General features: G+C 45.8%; 1 pseudogene; it reads left to right on the top strand.

The window, feature by feature from the left end:
* The first annotated feature begins 3,543 nt into the window (after positions 1-3,543).
* On the top strand, positions 3,544-20,867 carry LOC116981516 (annotated as a pseudogene).
* The last annotated feature ends 435 nt before the right edge of the window (positions 20,868-21,302 follow it).

Raw genomic sequence — 21,302 nt, 5'->3', positions numbered from 1 at the left:
GATGTCCCCCTCATTCAGGATGCCAGCACAGCAGCACTATTATAATGCATCAATCCATATATAATGCTGTAATTAACCTTTTACCACTGATTCCATTAACCGTCCCAATCTCTTGCAATTCATCACAGAATAAGTACCAGTGTATCGATGCCAGCCATGTTCCACCCCCGCCACTTTGCCATCTTTCTCCCCCCACTATAATCAGAAGAGTCCCGACCTGAAATGTCACCCATCCACATCCTCCAGCGATGCTGCCTGACACGGAGTTACTCCTGTACATTTATCATTGTATCATTCAGGAGCAACTTCAGGGCGGCCCAGTGCCGCAGCGGTCCTGTTGCTGCCTAACTGCGCCAGAGACCCACGTTCGATCCTGATTACGGGTGCTGTCTTTACGGAACTTGTATGTTCCCCTGTGGCTGCATCGGTTTCCTCCGAGTGCTCTGGTTCCTCCCACACTCCAAAGATGTACGGGTTTGTAGGTCTGAGGAAGGGTCTCGCCTCGAAACGTCATTCATTCCTTCTGTCCACAGATGCTGCCTGTCCTTGGCTTTGGTAAAAATTGTAAATTGTAAATTGTCCCTAGTGTGTAGGATAGAGCTAGTGTATGGGGGTGATCGCTGGTCAGCGCGGACTCGGTGGGCCAAAGGGCCTGGATCTCTAAATCTTCACTCATTTATCAGATATTTAGCAGCTTTCGAGATACACAGAGAAAGTTGGCAACACACAGTACTTCAGAACTGTTTGTGACCATCCAACAGTCCAAACACCAAATACAAAACTGACATCAATCTCTGTGGCCAAAGTTTTTAACTAAATAACGGAAAAGATATTACAAATCTTTTGCAAAGATCACAAATTCTTCTTGGGGGATTTCTCCCTTGAATCAAAGGGCACTGCTGCCATCTACATGTCAGTATGGAAATGAACAACTGATTTACAATGGCCAAAGCAGCAGTTAAAACTTAAAGATACCAGCTTTATTTCTCTTCTGCACACTGATCGATTGAAGATATTGGCCGATTTGTCTGTAGACAATTGGGGAGTTCAGCATGTTCTTCCAAAACCATTCTTTGGATGATCTGTCAATGAGCAGCCCTCACATCATTCACTGCAAAGGTCCTTACAATGAAACATCAGTAGTTTCCTTATTTTATTGTGTTTCAAATGGTTTTCCTGCACCCAAGGTGCTGTTCCTGTCAGCATATTGTTCTACAAGCACCTCTCTACTCTGCAGTACCTTGTCCAAGTAAGTAAGCTCCACTTATTTGATTGTAATTGAGTGGAATCCTGATTGGGCCTGATTGGGCCGGATCCTGTCATATATCTGATATCAGTAGATGCATACTTTCTGCTCAATGGGTAACAGGCCTTCCTTCCACGACATGCAGAGGTAGAGGATAATCGTAAAAACAAAACACCACCAACTCCTCAAAAATTAGACTGAGCTAAATAAATAATGCACAGGCCTGAAATCATAGCCCTTTGTGAAATTTGTTTAGAGATGCAGTAGGCAAAATACGCTTTTCGGCCCACTATGTCACGTCGATCATCAATCACCCGTTCACACTAGCCCCACGTTATCCCGCTTTCTGATCTGCTCCCTGCACTCTAGAGGCAATTTACAGAAGCCAATTAACCTTCAAACCTGCATATCTTTTGGATGTCGGAGGAAAGGTAAGCACCTGGAGGAAACCCACATGGCCACAGGGGAACGTGCAAACTCCACACAGACAGCACCCGAGTTCAGCATTAAGTCCACTGTGCTGCCCTAATTGAGCTTCACATGACGCATTGGAATTTATAAGAAAAGCAATTTATTTTTATATTGGAAATGACCTGTAATGTTCAGTGATGGCTAAAAAGTTCCAATATTCTCCGTACATAAGTGTCAAGAATGACGTCATTGAAAAGAGAATGTCTAACAACACGCCACCGAATTCAGCATCCTGGGCCATAACAAAGAGCAAAATCAGTGAGCTAATGATGAGGGCTGTCTAAGTTTACGAAGGGATTTGGATCAATTACAGAAACAGGCCAAGGAATGCAGATAGAATTTGCCTCTGACAAGTTTAGTTTAGTTTAGAGTTACAGCGCGGAAACAGGCCCTTGTGCCCACCGAGACCAACCAGCGATTCCTGCACACTAACACACTACACACACTAGAGACAATTTACACACACTAGAGACAATTCACAATCTCCTACACACACTAGAGACTTCTTCTTCTTCTTCTTTCATGTGGTGTGCACAGCCTAAAGTTGTAGGACAACTTGTTCTATTTGATCTCCTGTTTGTACACGTCAATTTGATTGCATTAGTCGAAACAGGGCTGACCACGTGAAGGTTGCAATCTTCAACCCCACACTAGAGACAATTTACATTTATACCAAGCCAATTAACCTACAAACCTTTGGAGTGTGGGTGGAAACCGAAGATCCTGGAGAAAACCCATGCAGGTCACGGGGAGAACGTGTTCAAACAGCACCAATAGTTAGGATCGAACCCGTGATTCTGGTGCTGTGAGTCAGCAGCTCTACCGCTACACCACCGTGTCGCCAAGTGTGAAGTAATGTATTCTGGTAAGTTAAACCAGTGTAGGACTTATACAGTAGATAGTAGAGCCCTATAGAGTAGAGAGATCTGGGGATAAAAGTACACATATCCCAGAAAGTCGCAACACAGGTAGACAGGTGGTGAAAAAAGTATTTAGCACACTTGCCTTTATTCGTAAGGTGTTATACGAGAATTTTGCCCAAACAGTCTGTGACTGATAATGCTGTGGCCATAGCGCTATGTTTAAAGCCCATAGCGCTGTGGCCAGTAGCGCTATGTTTAAAGCCCATAGCGCTGTGGCCAGTAGCGCTATGTTTAAAGCCCATAGCGCTGTGGCCAGTAGCGCTATATTTAGAACCCATAGCGCTGCAGCGGACAGCTCTTTGTTTAAATTGCCACACACTAAGCCGATAGCAATGTTTAAACCTTCGCACGCCAAGTCTGTAGCGCTGTGTATCGCTTCACCCGCCAGTCTGCGGCTGATAGCGCTTTGTTCCCAAAATGGGAGGGTGGGGGGGCCTCGCTCGGATGCAGTCCTCTGCCATTGGTTATAGTTTGAATTTGGGAGCACGCTATTGGCCAGGACTTACCAGCGGTTATTTCAACAGCTGTTTTTTTACCTGTATAAAGGCAGGTGCCAGGAAGCCATATTAGTTTATGTATGAGAGGGGTTCACCGACGGGCTGAGATGCGACCAGCGGAGCGGGCGGAGGCAGAGAGAGAGGGAGAGAGAGAGAGAGGTGTGATGCTGTAAACCGGACCCCACGCATACAAAGACAAGTATTGTTTTTGTTCTCTCTTGTCAATAAAACTGATTTGTAACTAAACAGACGAGTGTGTAATTGTTGTGTTCTACTAGTCAGATCCTTGAACCTGGTCCCTTGTAACATTTACCATAGTGGACAGGATCTGACGATTAGAATAGAAAATGTTTGATAAAAAGAAATATTCAAATGAGATGGCACTGGTGCAGGCCAAGCACCTCTGCACAAGCTGCTGCCCTCGGTGCAGGGGAGCCCGCAGCAGGCCATGCTGCAGGTGGGACCAAGAACCTTGAGTCTTCAAGCTCCTCTAATGCTTTTAACGGGTCATGAGGGAGAAGTTTATTGTTGTAAATTTCATGTAAATGGATCAATACTGGCATCTGCAGGATTTAATCGGCTCGTATTGTTTTGGAATATATATGCGACTGCGATAATTACGCTACATTGAAAGGTCATAGTGGAGCAGTGATGGAATTGCATTATAACACAGATGGCAGCATGCTTTTTCCAGCATCAACAGACAAACCTGGAGTAGTGTGGGACAGTGAAATGGGTGAAAGAATCAAGAGACTTAAAAAGCACATATCCTTTGTGAATTCATGTTATCCAGCCCGACGGGCACCACAGTTCCGAACAGGAAACGACAACGAAACAGTGAAGCTATGAATCATTCAGAAGAAGGCTGCAATCCATACATTTCAAAACACGTGCCAAGTACTGGCAGCAACGTTAAATGGCACAATCGATCAGATTATCTCTGGTGGTATTGATGACGGCATTAAGGTTTTGGACCTCTGACAAAACAAGTTAATTTGTACCATACATGGTCATACAGATTCGGACTTGTTTGACCCTGAGTGGGTAAAAGAGAACATCATTAACCTCGCTTGGGGGGGTGGGGGCGATGAGCGTTCCCCCCCCCCCCCCCCCCACACCCCGATCGGCCCTCCCCACTCCCTGCCTTGTGGCCAATCACCAGGATCGTGGGGCAGCAACGTCTTTACAGTTGGCAATGTCCCATTGTGATGTCATTGTGGCAGTCGGAAGCTTGAGAGCCCATTGTGATTGGTCCCATGTGAGTGGCATTGTGACACCATCACTGGAAACTCCTGGAAAAATGGCTGTCTGTGAGATGGCGGTTTTGGCTTTTTTTTAAATTTAATCATGAATAACTTTTGAAATATATCATGAAATCTGAAATGAACCGGATTATAGTGTGGAGGGGAATCAGGAGTTGAGGAGCAGTCCCTTCAGATATTAGTACAGTGGCAGCAACCTCATTACCATTGGTAACGTCCCATTGTGATGTCATTTGTAAATGAGATCCAATGTGATTGGACGTCTGTGAGATGGCATTGTGACATCATCACTGGAAGGTGTTGCAAGAGTCTGCCACTGAAAAGCAGGGTTTTTTTCAAATTTGGATTTTTTTTAAATTTTAATCATGAAAACTTTTGAAATATAGCATTAAATCTTGTGAAGCTGAGAACGGTGTGAGACAAAAATGCAACCAGAACTTGAGGAGCAGCCCTTTCAGATATTGGTAGAGAGGCAGCAACCTTGTTACCGTTGGCAACGTCCCATTGTGATGTCATTGTGGCAGTCGGCAGCCAGCTTGAGAGGCCATTGTCATTGGTGCACTGTGAGAGGCATTGTGACAACATCGCTGGAAGCTCTCTGTGAGAATGCTGAAAGCTGTCTGTGAGAAGGTGGTTTTGGCTTTTTTTAAACTTTAATCATGAATAACTTTTGAAATATAGCATGAAATGTGAAGCAAATCGACAGGGAAGATCCCCACCCCTATCGGCCCTCCCCACTCCCTGTCTTGCGCCCAAACACCAGGATCGTCCGACCAAAATGCAACCAGAACTTGATGAGCAGCGCCTTCAGATATTGGTAGAGGGGCAGCAACCTCGATACCATTGGCAACATCCCATTGTGATGTCATTGTGGCAGTCGGCAGCCAGCTTAGGAGCCCATTGTGATTGGTGCACTGTGAGAGGCATTGTGACATCATCACTGTGGGAAGGGTGGAAGCTGTCTGCGAGAGGGCAGCTTTGGCTGTTTTTAAATTTTCAAGAATTAATAATTTCGGAAATATAGGTAGAAATGCGACGGGAAGATGTTTATCGCCACCACAGGAAAGGATGTGTGAAAATGGGAAGGTTGTGGCCTGGCGTTTGCAAGAAGATAGGAAAACCAGATTGACACATTGTGGGCACAAACAAGACAAAGACTTTTAGTTATATAGAGAGAGTGCTGCAGCCGGCAGCTCCTTGTTTAAATTCCCACTCACTAAGCCAACAGCGCTCTGTTTAAATCTTTGCGCGCCAAACCGGCAGCGCTGTGTGTATTACCTTTACACGCCAAGTCTGTAGCGCTGTGTGTATTGATTTGAGCACCAAGTCTGTAGCAAAGTGTATCACTTTACACACTGATAGCACTACGGCTGATAGCACTTTGTTCTCAAAGGGAGGAAGGGGGTACCTCGCTCGGATGCAGTCCCCTGGAGGGGAGGAGCCATCTTGGTGAACGGCTGCTAGCCAGCAGCCGTCCGTTTTAAATTCGTTTTTTTAATAGTTTTTAGTGAGTCCTGTTTTTTGTTTGTAGGGGATATGGTCTTTTTAATGTGGGGAGTAGGTGTAAACTTTATTTCTAGGTCCCTACCTGGTCGGTGTGGCAGCCTTTTCTCCGGGCTGCCCGTCGACCCGTCCTCGTAGCCAAAGATCTTATAAGATCTTTGCTCGTGGCCTACCAGCGGGCTTGGAGCGCCGTTTCCTGGCGGGGACCGCCCAGCACCTCGGCCTCGGCGGCGGCACAGCGTTGGAGCGCTGGAGCGGAGCGGAGTGGAGCGGGCGATGCCTTGCCTGGGTCGCCGCGCTGGAGCGACGCGCTGGAGCTCTGGCGAGCTGGACCGCCGAGAGCAACATCTCCGGGCTGCGGGTCTGCGGAGCGGAGAGGCGGCGTGTGGAGAGGCGGCAGTGCGGAGAGGCGGCAGTGCGGAGAGGCGGCGCCGACATTTTCATCGGGAGCCTGGGAGCTCCAAACCGGCGCGGCCTTGTCGGCTTCGGCAGCCGCGGGCTCCAACCAGGAAGCGGCCGTTCCAGGTGGCCCAGCCGCCGAAAGGACTCTCCCGACGCCGGGGCAAGACCACCCGGTGAGAACGGCCAGGGACATCGGGCCTCCGTAGAGGCAATTGCGGTGGCCTCAATAGGCCTGACTTTGGGGTGAACTTGGGGTGGGGACTGGACATTGTGCCTTCCCCCACAGTGGATACCACTGTGGGGGGATGATTTTTTTGTCTAATTGTAGTCCTGTAGGTCTGTGTCCAAGATGGCTGCCGTGAAGAGAGAGTGGGCGCTGGCGCGCTTTGGCTGCCGCTGCTCTCTCTTCACACTGTGTTTTTGATTTTCTGTTTTTGGATTGAATTCTGTTTTTAATTTGTGTCTCTGTGATGTCTTTATTACTTGTTATATTCCGATTATATGTTTTTATTCCGATTACTATGTAAGGTGTCCTTGAGATGTCTGAAAGGCGCCCATTAAATAAAATTTATTATTATTATTATTATTGGTTATAGTTTGAATTTGGGAGCAGCGCTATTGGCCAGGACTTACTGGCAGTTATTTCAATAGCTGATTTCTTACCTGTATAAAGGCAGGCGTCAGGAAGACATAAGTTAGTTTATGTTCCAGAGGGATTCACCGACGGGCTGAGTCGTGATCAACTCCGCGGATTTTGTCAGAGGGAGAGAGAGATGTGCTGCTGTAAAATGGACCCCACGCATAGCAAGACAAGTATTCTTTTTGTTCTCTCTCTTGCCAATAAATCTGATGTGTTCATGTTCACCAACGGGCTGAGTCGCGATCAGCGCCGTGGACGGAGACAGAGAATTGTGCAGCTGTGAACTGGACATACCAAGGCAAGTATTCTTTTGTTCTCTCTTGCTAATAAAATTGATTTTTTAACTAAACAGCCGAGTGTGCCTTTTTTCTGTTCCACCAGTCAGATCCTTGAACCTTTCCCCTTGTAACATAAGGATACGGAGCACAGGAATTGAGACAGAATCCTACAGCTGCACAAGACTTTGATGAGACCACATTTGGAGCATTGCTCTCAGTTCTGATTGCCTGGCTATTGGAAGGATGTGATTAAGCTAGTGAGGGTGCAGAATAATTCACAAGGATGTTGCCGGGACTAGTGGGATTGAGTTATAAGGATGGACTGGATAAACTAGGACTTTTTACCCCTGGTCATAAGAGACTGAGGGGTGATCTTATATAGGTACACAAAATCATGAGAGGCATAGATAAGGTTAATAGTCACATTGGTTTTCCCAGGGAGGAGGAGACCAGAACAAAAAGGGTGTGGGGTTAAGGGGAGTGAAGAAAGATTTAAAAAAAAGATCAATGGGGCAATCCCTTCACAGAGGTTGATGCATATGTGGAATGAGTTGCCAGAGGAAGTAAGAATCTTTCTCCTGGGCTGGAAATGACAAAGGCTGGAGGGCATGGCTTTTAGGTTAGAGGGGGAAAGGACTCTGTGTAACTCTTGTCATTGGGTGGCACCGCGTGCGGCAGCCTCGCCAGCAGTTTGTCAGTCATTTCGATTTTTTTTTGTTTTTTAGTATGTCTAATGTATGTGTAAATGTCTCTCATTATGTTTTTATGTGGGGGTGGTGGGGGGAAAAGGGGGAAACCGTTTCCAGTCACTTACCTCGAGGGAGATGCAACTTTTCTCCTAGTCGCATTTTCGCCCTCCCTCACGGCCTAACAACTTGGATTGGTGCGGCCTTTCCCGGAGACGGCCCAGAGCTTCAGCAGCAGATGCGGTGCGGACTTCCATTGCGGAGCCAGAAGAAAGGCTCCGACCGCCAGCCTGCTGACTTTAACATTATGAAGCCGCGGTCTGCGGAGCTTCTAGCAGCAGGCGTGGAGCGGATTTTACCATCCCGGAGCCAGGGATCACCAGAGAAGAGCTCCGACCGCTGGCCTGCCTGCGGCCTATAACATCGAGAAGCCGCGGTCTCCGGTAAGAAAGTGGCCGATTCAGGCACTCCAAGCCGTGGAGTGGGTTCTATCCATCCCGATGTCAGAGCTTCGATCATCCCAATGAGAGGGCTTGTACATCGGGCCGTCCGTAGCGGCGACTGCGGAGGGTCAAGGCCCCGACCACGGGTGAACAAAAGGATGAAGACTGACTGAACTTTATTGCCTTCTATCACAGTGATCACTGTTGTGGATGTTTATGTTAAGTTCTATCGTTCTTTTAATTGTGTTGTATTCTTTTAATTGTATGGCTGCATGGTAACTCAAATATCACTGCACCATAATTGATGCATGTGATAATAAATGTGAATCTGAGATGTGCAGAACATGTTTTATTACACCGAGTGTTATGGGTGCCTGGAACACATTGTCAGAGATGGTGGTGGAAGCAGGTATGATGGTTGCATGGACGACACTTTTAGATAGGCACATTGATATGTAGGGAATGGAGATATACTGTATGGATTACATGCAAGCAGAGAAGATTAACCTTCCTCTGGCCCTAACTCCCACCCCTGCCGGGTGTTCACCATCCCCCCCGACCTCCCCCTCTCCACCACCCAACAGTCTGTCCTCAGCAGAGGTCTTACCTTTGTCCCCCTCCGTCCCCATCTCAATGAGTTCCGCGCCCACCATGACTTGGAGCGCTTCTACCGTCGTCTCCGCCTCACAGCGCACTTCCATGGGAAGGAGTCCCCCAATGATGACCCCTTTTCCCGTCTCCAACGCACCCCTCCTCGTGGAACCCCCTCATAAAGCCCCGGCTCTGGAACTCTTTATCCAGAACTGCCACCGCGACGTCAACCGCCTCAACTTCTCCACTCCCCTGTCTCACTCTAATCTTTCCCCCGCTGAACGCACTGCCATTGAATCACTCCGCAAAAACCCAGATTGGGTCATCAAACCAGCCGACAAGGGAGGTGCCGTGGTAGTCTGGCGCGTCGATCTCTATAAAGCTGAGGCCACGCGCCAACTCTCGGACACCTCCTCCTACTTACCCTTGGACCATGACCCCACTGACGAGCACCAGGCCATCATTTCTAGCACCATCACCGACTTCATCAATTCCCACGCCCTGCCCGACCAAGCTTCCAACCTCATCGTTCCCCAGCCCCGCACGGCCCGTTTTTACCTTCTCCCCAAAATCCACAAACCCGGCTCTCCCGGCAGACCCATTGTCTCTGCGTGTTCGTGCCCCACCGAACTCATCTCCACATACCTTGACTCCATCCTATCCCCCTTGGTCAAATCCCTCCCCACCTATGTTCTAGACACCTCAGACACTCTCCGCCGCCTCCACGCATTCCACTCTCTGGGCCCTCACCCCCTCATCTTCACCGTGGATGTCCGGTCACTCTACACCTCCATCCCCCACCAGGATGGCCTCGGAGCCCTCCGGTTCTTCCTCGACCAGAGGAGCAACCTATACCCAGCCACTGACACTCTCCTCCGCTTAGCGGAGTTGGTCCTCACCCTCAACAACTTCACATTTGACTCCTCCCATTTCCTCCAAACACAAGGCGTAGCTATGGGCACACGCATGGGCCCCAGCTACGCCTGCCTCTTTGTCGGGTACGTTGAACAATCCTTGTTCGAGACGTACCAGGGCCCCATCCCCGACCTCTACCTCCGTTACATTGACGACTGCTTTGGGGCCACCTCCTGCACCTACACACAACTGACTGACTTCATCCACTTCACCACCAACTTCCATCCGGCACTCCAATACACCTGGACGATTTCCGACACTTCCCTACCATTCCTTGACCTCACCATCTCCATCGCAGGGGACAGACTCCTGACCGACATACATTACAAACCCACTGACTCACATGGCTATCTGGACTACACGTCTTCCCACCCTGCCCCCTGTAAAGACTCCATCCCCTACTCCCAATTCCTCCGCCTATGCCGCATCTGTTCCCAGGATGAGACATTCCACACCAGGGCATCGGAAATGTCCTCGTTCTTCAGGAAACGGGGATTCCCCTCCGCCACCATAGATGAGGCTCACACCAGGGTCTCATCCATACCCCGTAACACTGCTCTCTCTCCCCATCCCCGCACTCGCAACAAGGGCAGAGTCCCTCTGGTCCTCACCTTTCACCCCGCTAGCCGCCAAATACAACACATAATCCTCCGCCATTTCCGCCACCTCCAACGTGACCCCACCACTCGCCACATCTTCCCATCTCCCCCCATGTCTGCCTTCCGCAAAGACCGCTCCCTCCGCAACTCCCTCGTCAATTCTTCCCTTCCCCCCCGCACCACCCCCTCCCCGGGCACTTTCCGTTGCAACCGCAAGAAATGCAACACCTGTCCCTTCACCTCCCCCCTCGACTCCATTCAAGGACCCAAGCAGTCGTTCCAGGTGCGACAAAGGTTCACCTGTATCTCCTCCAACCTCATCTACTGCATCCGCTGCTCTAGATGTCAGCTGATTTACATCGGGGAGACCAAGCGTAGGTTGGGCGATCGTTTCGCCGAACACCTCCGCTCAGTCCGCAAAAACCTACCTGAACTCCCGGTGGCTCAGCACTTCAACTCCCCCTCCCATTCCCAATCCGACCTCTCTGTCCTGGGTCTCCTCCATTGCCAGAGTGAGCAACAGCGGAAATTGGAGGAACAGCACCTCATATTCCGTCTGGGGACCTTGCGTCCTTATGGCATTAACATTGAATTCTCCCAATTTTGCTAGCCCCTGCTGTCTCCTCCCCTTCCTTAACCCTCTAGCTGTCTCCTCCCACCCTCCCATCCGCCCGCCCTCGGGCTCCTCCTCCTCCTCCCCTTTTCCTTCTTTCTCCCACCCCCCATCAGTCTGAAGAAGGGTTTCGGCCCGAAACGTCGCCTATTTCCTTCGCTCCATAGATGCTGCTGCACCCGCTGAGTTTCCCCAGCAATTTTGTGTACCTTCGATATTCCAGCATCTGCAGTTCCCTTTTGAACAAGATTAACTTGGCATCATGTTTGGCGCAGATATTGTGAGCCAAAGATCCTGTTCACGTGCTGTAGTATTTTATGTATGTTTTGTGGGATATGGGATAAACACAGGCAGTTGGGACTAGCTCAGCTATGAAACCTGGTCGGCAGGGATGAATTGAGCCAAAAGGTCTGTTTCGATACTGTATGATTCTATGACACTATGTATACATTATTGTGCTGGCCACATAAACAAACTAACATGACTGAGTGTTCTACAGCAAATAACTCACCTCCGGATTCTCCAGAGCCATCTACAAGACAAAGATCAGAGCTTTGATGAATCACTCGACACCAAAGATACTAGTATCTTTGCTCGACAGTCTCCTGAATGTGACATCAATAACTCTCAGGTAACTCGATACCATTCAAAACAAAGTCACACCATATCTTAAGTTGGAAATACATCTCTATTCCTTCTTCATCACATGGCACAAATCCTGGAACTTTCCTTAACAATACTTCACTTCAAAAAAGGTGCTCACCTCTACTTTCTCAATACATTCAAGAATAAATGCTTGGTTTACTGTTAGTGAATATATATGTTTTTTAAATAACTTTCTACTTAACAGCAGACCATAAAAATCGTAGTAGCTGCTGCAACCATGCAATAAACTATTTATAGTAAAGGGTCTGGACAGCTGTACAATTATGGCAGTATTGCAACAAAATCACACAAACATTGATCAAACTTAATATGTCACAGCATACAGTATCTTGAGGAATTAAGGGGCTTTGTAAGGAGCTGCAAAAGAACAAACTATGAGAGGAACCAGATACAAGAGCCACCGACATGTACTTGCCGAAGGTCAATGATTTTTTTTCTTCTCTGATCCCCTGTGGTTTTGGCTGTTCATAAACCCCTAAAATCACAGGAATATAACAACCTTGGCTCCAGTATTTCTGGATTCACACCCAAGGTCTTTGGAGATGATAATACTCAAATCCTTGTTGGAACCAAAGGGCTCTTCAAACTGCCTGTAAACATAAGTTTTCCCGTCAGAAAAACTTTTGCATACTGATGATCAATTTTTCAATGAATTAAATTTCCTTCGCGGGAATGAACATTAATTCAGGCAACTGCAATAAATAGAATGAAGGCGATGCAATCAAAGGAGGCAGGTGGGGGAAGTAACAAGACCAGTTGTATAAGGACATGTGTACAGAAACAGTTTTCCCACCTGAAACATAATTTAATTACTGTATATGTATATAATCTATTGAAATTGTATCAAGCCAGATATGGTTGACATAAGATCAGTAAGTGAAAGAGATCCTGCATTCCCAAGGCCAAGGGAGTATTAAGGGCCTGTCCCACGAGCATGCGACTGCATGTGGCAAGCGCGACCAAACCAGAAACGGGGGCCGCGCGGAGGTCGAGTGGGTGACATGAATTTCGAGCGAAGGCCACGGGAAGTTCGCGCATGACGTACGGCGTCGAGACGGTGCATACGGCATCAAGACGCTGCGTATGCCCGTCGAGGCGGTGCGTACAGCGTCGAGGCGGCTGCGGGCCGGCAGGCCGTTGCCGCGCGGAATTTTTGAACATGGTCAATTTTTCGGAGCCCCGCGCGATGTCGGGACCAGCTCCGCACAACTCCATACGGCTCTGGCGATCGAAGTGGGACTGGCCCCGCGAGGCCGTACGGCTCAAGCGACCACGTTAGGTCGCACTTGCCACATGGAGTCGCATGCTCGTGGGACAGGCCCTTTAGGTCGCGCTTGCCGCATGGATTCGCATGCTCGTGGGACAGGCCGTTTAGTAGTTTAGTTTAACTTAGTTTAGTGTATTGTCATATGTACCGAGGTACAGTGAAAAGCTTTTGTTGCGTGCTAACCAGTCAACGGAAATACAATACACGATTACAATCGAGCCGTCCAAATTGTACAAATATATGATAAAAGGAATAATGGGAATAACATTTAGTGCAAGATGGTCCAATAAAGTGCGATCAAAGGAAGTCTGAGGTCTCCAATGTACGAACCTTGGTTGATGATCTAAAGGGGAAAGTGAAAAGACAAGGCGATCAGAGTTTTACTTTAAATGTACAACCTCTCAGCTAGCAACATGCAGTCCGGAAACAGTGACCCAGTCAGTCACTAGAATTATCAACGGGTTAATGGCCGGGTCAGATAGTGCATTTGCACATGTGCCAGAAGTCATAAATCACCCAATGGTCAGCAGGTTGACCATAAAGCAGCCAGTAAAGTGTTCATCTCATAACTTGGAAAGATAGTGTGTATCATAGTGCCAGCCATTACATTTGAGTTATTGTGATCTCTAACCTCAAGTAAAGGTAAATGATCAGAAAATGCTGGAAACAATGAGCAGGTCAGGGACCATCAGTAGGAGAAAATGGTTAATATTTCGAGCGGGAGACCTTTCATCAGAATTAGAAGGTGCCATGCAATGATCCTGCTGCTATCACAAACAATCACTTTCAATCTTTAAATATTTTTGTTCCTACTTTTATCTTATGAGGTAATGAAACCTTCATCGATTTGTTATGTGAACTGAAAACAAAACGAAAGGTAAAATCACCTATAATTTCAGAATGTTGGACTTCTAAACAGTGGACAGAAGTGTAAAGCTGTTACTACCTTAGATCAAAATCAAAAATCAATGTTATTTCTTAGGTGTTGGCAGTTTATTATTCGTCCTGGTTTGCAGCATAGTAAATAATTTTCCAACAATTGTCCATTTGCTGCTACTTGCTGCAGCTATTCAGCAATTCAGCTGCAATAAAACCTACTGTAGTGAGTACGGTGCCCATCTTCAGATGACTAAGGCAGGCTGAAAAGCACCGCACAAAACATCCCTGAACACTTGTATGAGACCAATGTGCATTCTGCTTTGATGATTGGGCCAGAGATCAGGGAAATAAAAATGGCAGTACAGTACAATGCCTATCAAGTGCAAATCACGGCCTTTCACTGAAACAATGAACCCAATGTAGCTTTATTTAAATCGGCGCCAGTGAATGCTCTTTGGGTTGCATGACTATATTTCCATTCGTAGAACATCTTTCTCTGAGTCGAGAAAAAAAAGACAAAGTGCTAGTGTAACTCAGCAGGTCAGGCAGCATCTCCGGAAAACATGAAAAGGTGTCGAGCCTTCTTCATAAAAATAAATTCCCGACCTAAAACGTTACCTATCACATGAGGGGCAATTTACAGAGCCCAATTAACCTACAAACCCACACGTCTTTGCGACGTGGAAGGAAACTGGAGCACCTGAAGGAAAGCCACGTGGTCATGGGTGGAACATGCAAACTCCACATAGACAGCACCCAAGGTCAGAATCAAACCTGGATCTATGGTGCTGTGAATCAGCAGCTCTACCATCGAGGACAAGAGGATTTAGGTTTAAGGTGGGGAAAAGGAATGTGAGGGGTAACTTTATCACACAAAGGATGGTGGGCGTATGAAACAAGCTGCCAGAGGAGGTAGTTGAGGCTGGGACTATCCCATCATTTAAGAAACAGTTAGACAGGTACATGGATGGGACAGGTTATGAGGGATATGGACCAAGCGCAGGCAAGTGGGACAAGTGTAGCTGGGACATTGTTGGCCAGTGTGGGCGAGTTGGGCTGAAGGGCCTGTTTCCACACTGCATCACTGTATAACTCTATGACTTTAATAATGTAATTCTGAGCAGAACCCCCAAAATTAAAGCCAAAATTGGGAATCAACTTTCAAAAGAAAGTTTGTGCAAACTGATTACTACCAAAAGATCGTGCCAGAAGTAAGTACAACTGTAAGAAATTTGCCTTTAGCTCAGCCACACTTGGCAATTTGACCAGTTGCAATGACGCTCCTTGTGGTCCATATCCACCCTGACAACCATTACCCACTGCTCACTGATACAACAAAAGCTGAAAAAGAAGTGGACAGCCAACCCAACCCAACCCAACCCCAACCACAGTGCACAGAGTGCAGCCCCTGTCTTTCACCCCTACCCTTGAGGTACAAGTAAATGGAGGAAACTCTGCCTCCAAAATAGAAATTACACCGTGGAATTTCAACAAACTGTAAAAGTAAAAATCAGCTAACAATCTGAAAATCAACCTTCCTTTCAATGACTAAACACTGAAACCCTTTCTATTTCTTTCACTATTTTTTCGCTCCTTTCCCCTCACTCTTTTTAGTTACATTTCTCTCTCTCTTTTCCTTCTCCTTTAACCATCATTTCCCTTCCCCTTTCTCCTATCCATTTCTTTTTATCTCCCTTTCCCCCCTCCCCTGCTCTCATGGCCCAGTTCCTTTACCTCTTACCTCCTTCACCTTCTCCCAACCATCCCCCGCCTTTCCTTCTCTCATTTCCCTGCACTGTCTCTGCTCCCCAAATTATTACAACTTGAATTCAGTCTCACTGCTTCAATGTACTTGGGTCAGCTGCTCTGGTGTGAAAAGCCTGTTCATTTCTTTTCGTAGACCTGCTTTTATCTGGTGCTGATCCCGACAGCCGGTCTGTGATTACCAACTCATTATCTGGGTGACATATTACTGTTTCAGATCTCATGCGTCAATCTTGGCCAACCTCACATCTTTAACAAGAATCAAAAGGAATGTTCGATGGTGGATGAACGACTCTCCATTTCAGAATCCAATGTACAGAAGGAAATAATAAATTACCAAATAGATAACAGCAACTGATTGATCTTGTGTCACTATTTGCTAAGTGTGGTGCTAAGTAACAACATTCCAAGCAGGCACATACTTGGCATTACTTCATACAACACTTGTTTAAAGAAAAAAAATGTTAAGGACATCACAGAGTAAAAGAAACCAAAGAACTTGGCCCTGAACCTCCTCAGGGAATTTCCCAATCTCCTGCTGCAGTTTTGGCAGGAGATTAAGAGTCTGAAAGGAACATCAGGAACAGCCATTTGTTCCATTTCTCCAGAGATCAAATCAATCTCCCAACAAAACCACTGCAGGAGTTTGGAAGGTCCCTCATGTAGTGCTTCTACAAACTTAGGACATCCCAAAGTGCGCCAAACCTAATTAATCATTTTCAAACTAAAATCTCCTTTGTTTTATGAGAATTCTCCTATTTCCTGTTGCAGAGTCCCTCGAACAGCAATGAGATGACCAGCAGGTAAGCTATTTTGAGTGGTGTTGTCCAGGACCCCAGCCACAGAGTGATACAGCGTGGAAACAGGTCATTCGGCCCAACTTGCCCACACTGGCCAACATGTCCCAACTACGCTAGTCCCACCTGCCCATGCTTGGCCCATATCCCTCCAAACCTGTCCTATCCATGTACCTGTCTAACTTTTTCTTAAATGTTGGGATAGTCCCTGCCTCGACTACCTCCAGCACATCCACCACCTTTTGTGTGAAAAAGATACCCCTCAAATTCCTATTAAATCCTTTCCCCTTCAACTTAAACCTATGTCCTCTGGTCCTCGATTCACCTACTGTGGGCAAGAGACTGTGCATCTACCCAACTACTGAAGAAGGGTCTCGACCTGAAATGTCACCCATTCCTTCTCTCCAAAGATGCTGCCTGTTCAACTCAATTACTCCAGCTTTTTGTGTCTATCTTCGGTTTAAACCAGCATCTGCAGTTCCTTCTTACACACTGTGCATCTACCCAATCTATTCCTCTCATGATTTTATGTACCACAATATTATCACCACTCTCCTCCAGTGCTCCAAGTATTAGAGTCCCAGCCTACTCAAATTCTCCCTATAGCTTAGACCCTCTAGTCCTGGCAACATCCTCGTAAATCTTCTCTGTACCCTTTCCAGCTCGATAACATCTTTCCTATAACATGGTGCCCAGAACTGATCAAAATACTCCAAATGCGGTCTCACCAACATCATATACAAATGCACCACAGCCTCCCAACTTATATACTCAATACTCTGACTGATGAAGGCCAATGCCAAAAGCCTTTTTGCCACCTTTTCTACCTGCGACTCCACCTTCAAGGAACTATGCATCTGCACTCCTAGATCCCTCTGCTCTACAATACTCCCCAGAGCCCTACCATTCACTGTGTAGGCCCTGTTAGACGTCCAAAAATGCAACACCTCACATTTCTCCGTATTCATCAACCATTCCTCAGCCAATCGATCAAGATCCTGCTGCAATTTTTCACAACCATCTTCACTATCTGCAAAATCACTCTCTTTTGTACCATCTGCAAACTTGCTAATCTTGCCATGTATGTTCTCATCCAAATTATTGATATAACATTGATATAGACTGAAGCTTGTACTGTAAAACTCTGAGAATGTTACCATCAAGTCCAAATTATTTTGTGCTCATAGAATTTGAAAGTATTGGTATTGGTGTTGGTTCATTATTGTCATGGTTACCGAGATACGATGAGAAGCTTTTGTTTGCAAGCTATCCAGTCAAATCAAACCACATTATTCATAAGTACAATCAAGCCATATGCAAGTACAACAGATAGTGCAAAGAGATAAATACTATGGTGTGTTTTACAGCCTTTGTATCATTACAGTAACAAAGAGAATGTCTAATGTCCACAATGAGGTATGCTGGAAGATCAGGACTACATCCTTGCATACGGGAAGACCGTTCAGTAGTCTGACAACACAGGGGAAGAAGTTGATCTTGAATCTGGCGGTACGCGCTCTCTAGCTTTTGTACCTTCTGTCTGATGGGAGAGGGGAGTAAATGGAATAATCAGGGTAAAAAAGGTTCTTGGTTACATTCCAGAGGAGGTGTAAAGTGTAGATGGTTGATGGTGAAGAGGCTGGTCCATGTGATGGACTGTGCGACAACCACAACTCTGCAATTCTTGCTGTCTTCGGCAGAACACAGGGGGAGAGAGGTCGTCGAAAGAAGAAAACGAAAGGGTTGGGGGGGGAGGGGTCCGGCTGAGTTACTCCAGCACTTTATATATTTTTTTGTAAACCAGCATCTGCAGTTCCTCGCTTCTTCAAACAGCATGCAAATAGTTTCATCACATTTTAATGGCGCTCAATATGTTTGAGACAGTTGAGATATATTTTAAATAATGTGAAGGCTCAGAGATTGCAGCTGAAAACCCATCAAAAGAAAAGGGAATTGAGAATTCAAAAGTTCAAGTCTTCCTGCCCCATGCCATTCCAACATCATACACCATAAATAATATTCCTCAGGGGTGTCTGCAATTTAAACAAACAGACCATGTTTTAGGATTATTTCCATCTTTCACAAGCTGTGTTAAAATGGTCAATGGAGTGGAAGTATGGAAAGTCCACTCTCACTTCCATTGTAACACTCCAGTGCACAGGTGGGTATCAGGAGGATGCTGGGATAGACTAAGGTTTCTGCTTCCCTTCCTTCACTGTGCCAAGTTTTTTTTTCAAATTTTCACTCTCATAAAGTCATAGTCATACAGTGTGGAAACAGGCCCTTCAGTCAACTTGTCCACGGCAAGCAATACTAGTAAAGAAATGTCCGTTTTTCACAAGTTTACAAGGATAGTATACTGTTTGTCACATTGAGCTGTCACAAAGGATAATTGGATTCAAACTTAAATGATGTGCAGAACAGTCTTATCATTCATCCTCACCACCTCAGCAACCCTACCCCACAATCACCCACCCACCCCCTTGGCTTCCCACTTCATGGTCTTCCGACACAGTCAGATACAAGATCCATAGCCAGGGTTGGTTAGTTGTCTGGCTGGAGAATATTATAAATTGCTTTGTAGATGTTTCCTGCCCAATGACAAAAGGAAGTTTTGGGTAGTTCTCGTAGCTTTACAGTTACTAGACCAAGTGCTTCTGCTGACACCTTATATCTTTCTAAGTTATATTTCAGAGTTCTAGTATAAATCAACTATCTCTATTAACCCTTTTCTCACACTAAACCAAGTGCAGACTAACGCACCCGTTCCCTACCCGTTGCCCCCACGGGAGGTGCTGTCCTCCAACTCAAGCCATTCCCGAATGTAAGATTCCAGCACTCCACTTGCCTCCCTCAGCATTGCTATTAAAAAAAAATCCAATTGCACTTGCCCTGCGTGTTGCAATAGCAATTCACCCTCCCCCTCCTAGTCTATCCATTGTGACGTCATCAGTTCAAGCTGTCATTGTGACGTCATCATTTGAAGCTGGTCATTTTGAAATTCAAAGACGTCGTCATTTGAAACTGGTCGGTTTGAAATCAAGTTAATTAATCTGTAAAAAGTCGAGAAATAAAGCATAAACTGTTCAGTGAAAGTGATCTTTGCCTCGAGGGGGAAAATGTGAATCAGAATATGTAAAAATCTTGTGAAATTTGGCATTTTTAAAGCTTTAATTGCGAATAACGTGTCAAATATAAACTTCATTCAGGCTGGTCTCTGCTAGCTGAGCCATTGTGACATCATTTGAAGCTGGTGGTTTTAATTTCAGTCTTTTGACTTAATCACTAATGAGTCAAGAATAAGTCAAGAAATTAAGTATGAAATGTTCAGATAAGGTGGTCCAGGCCTCGACGGGAAAAATGTCAACCGGAATATGTAAATATGTAATCGTTACCGCATAGTGTTTTTGCGAAGATGTAAAGACGACCACATATACACACACATATAGACACTAACAAGATCAGACTTTTAATAAGTACTAGACCAAGTGGGACCCATTGGGTCCCATCCTCATCGAGCAGGGCTCGGCCCGCGGCAGCAGCCTCCCCACCATGCGGCAGGTGGCGGAACCGAGCGAGGATGTGGGCAGGCGTGGACCCCAAGCAAGGCCGCAGGCAGGTGGGTGTCGACCCCAGGACTCCGAGCGAGGCAGCGGGCGGGCGTCGACCTAAGGACTCCAAGCGATACAGCAGGCGGGCGTCGACCCGAGGACTTAAAGCAAGGTTTTTTTTTAATTTAAACGCGGAAATCGCAAAGTAAAAAGCCGCTAAGTCTGAAAATAAATGTTATGTTTAAGAATTAGTACAATTAAGTGAAAAACTGAGAGGTATTTTAAGATTAATAAAAGCAATGTTAATGTATTAAAATTTTTGAAGTATTATTGAAACAGTAAGCACAAAAATAAATCAACAGCAAAGTCTTTTGAACTGTCAAAAATCTGTCAAAAATCTTGAAGTAAAAAATCGCGAAGTTAAACGTTTTAAATTGTAAATAAATTAGTACAATGAAGTGAAAAACTGGGAAGTCTTTTAATAAATGTAATCTTGAAGTGAAAAACGGGGAATTCTTGTAACAACAATAAAACCAACGCAAGAAAATAGCAAGGTATTTTTTTAAAAATGTTAAACGCGAAAATCGCGAAGTAAAAAACCGCTAAGTCTTTGAAAATAAATGTTATCTTTAAGAATTAGTACAATTAAGTGAAAAACCCGAGAGGTCTTTTAAGAACAATAAAAGCAATGTTAATGTATTAAAATTTTCAAAGTTAAACAAAATAAATGAAGATCAATCGATCAAAAATTGCAATGTCTTATCTTTAAAGATGTGGAAGTCAGCATGAAGCATCGTTCATCAAAGTGAGAATGACCGTTGGGGAGGTGGTGAAGCATTTGAAGAATGTTCTGGAAATGCTGTCCTCCCCCTGACCTCACTGGAAGCTCGTGTAATATTCTGTGTGTGAAACGTCACTCGAAGCTCGTGGACGTTTCTGTGTACCGAGCAGACCCATTGTGACGTCATCAGCGAAAGCCAGTCGTTTAAATTCGTTCAGATTCTTTTGTCGATTTTCAACTTTAATCTGTAATAAGTCGAGAAATAAAGAATGAAATGTTCAGATAATGTGATCCCGGTCTCGATGGGAAAAATGTCAATCGGAATATGTAATAAATTTATTGTTACCGCGTAGTTTTTTCGCGAAGATGTAAAGACACACACATATACACATATACATAGACACGTACAAGATCAGAGTTTTAATAAGTATATGATATGATGAATAAGGCAAGGCTGGTCCACAGGTTAAAGTTCTGAATTAGAACAGGGCCAACTTTGATGGTACTAGACAGGAACCTGCAAAAGTT

The sequence above is a fragment of the Amblyraja radiata genome, chromosome 1 (assembly GCF_010909765.2).
Source record: "Amblyraja radiata isolate CabotCenter1 chromosome 1, sAmbRad1.1.pri, whole genome shotgun sequence".
Classification (NCBI taxonomy): Eukaryota; Metazoa; Chordata; class Chondrichthyes; order Rajiformes; family Rajidae; genus Amblyraja; species Amblyraja radiata.
The sequence above is the reverse complement of the archived record's forward strand: the minus strand, read 5'-3'. Positions and strand labels throughout refer to the sequence as shown.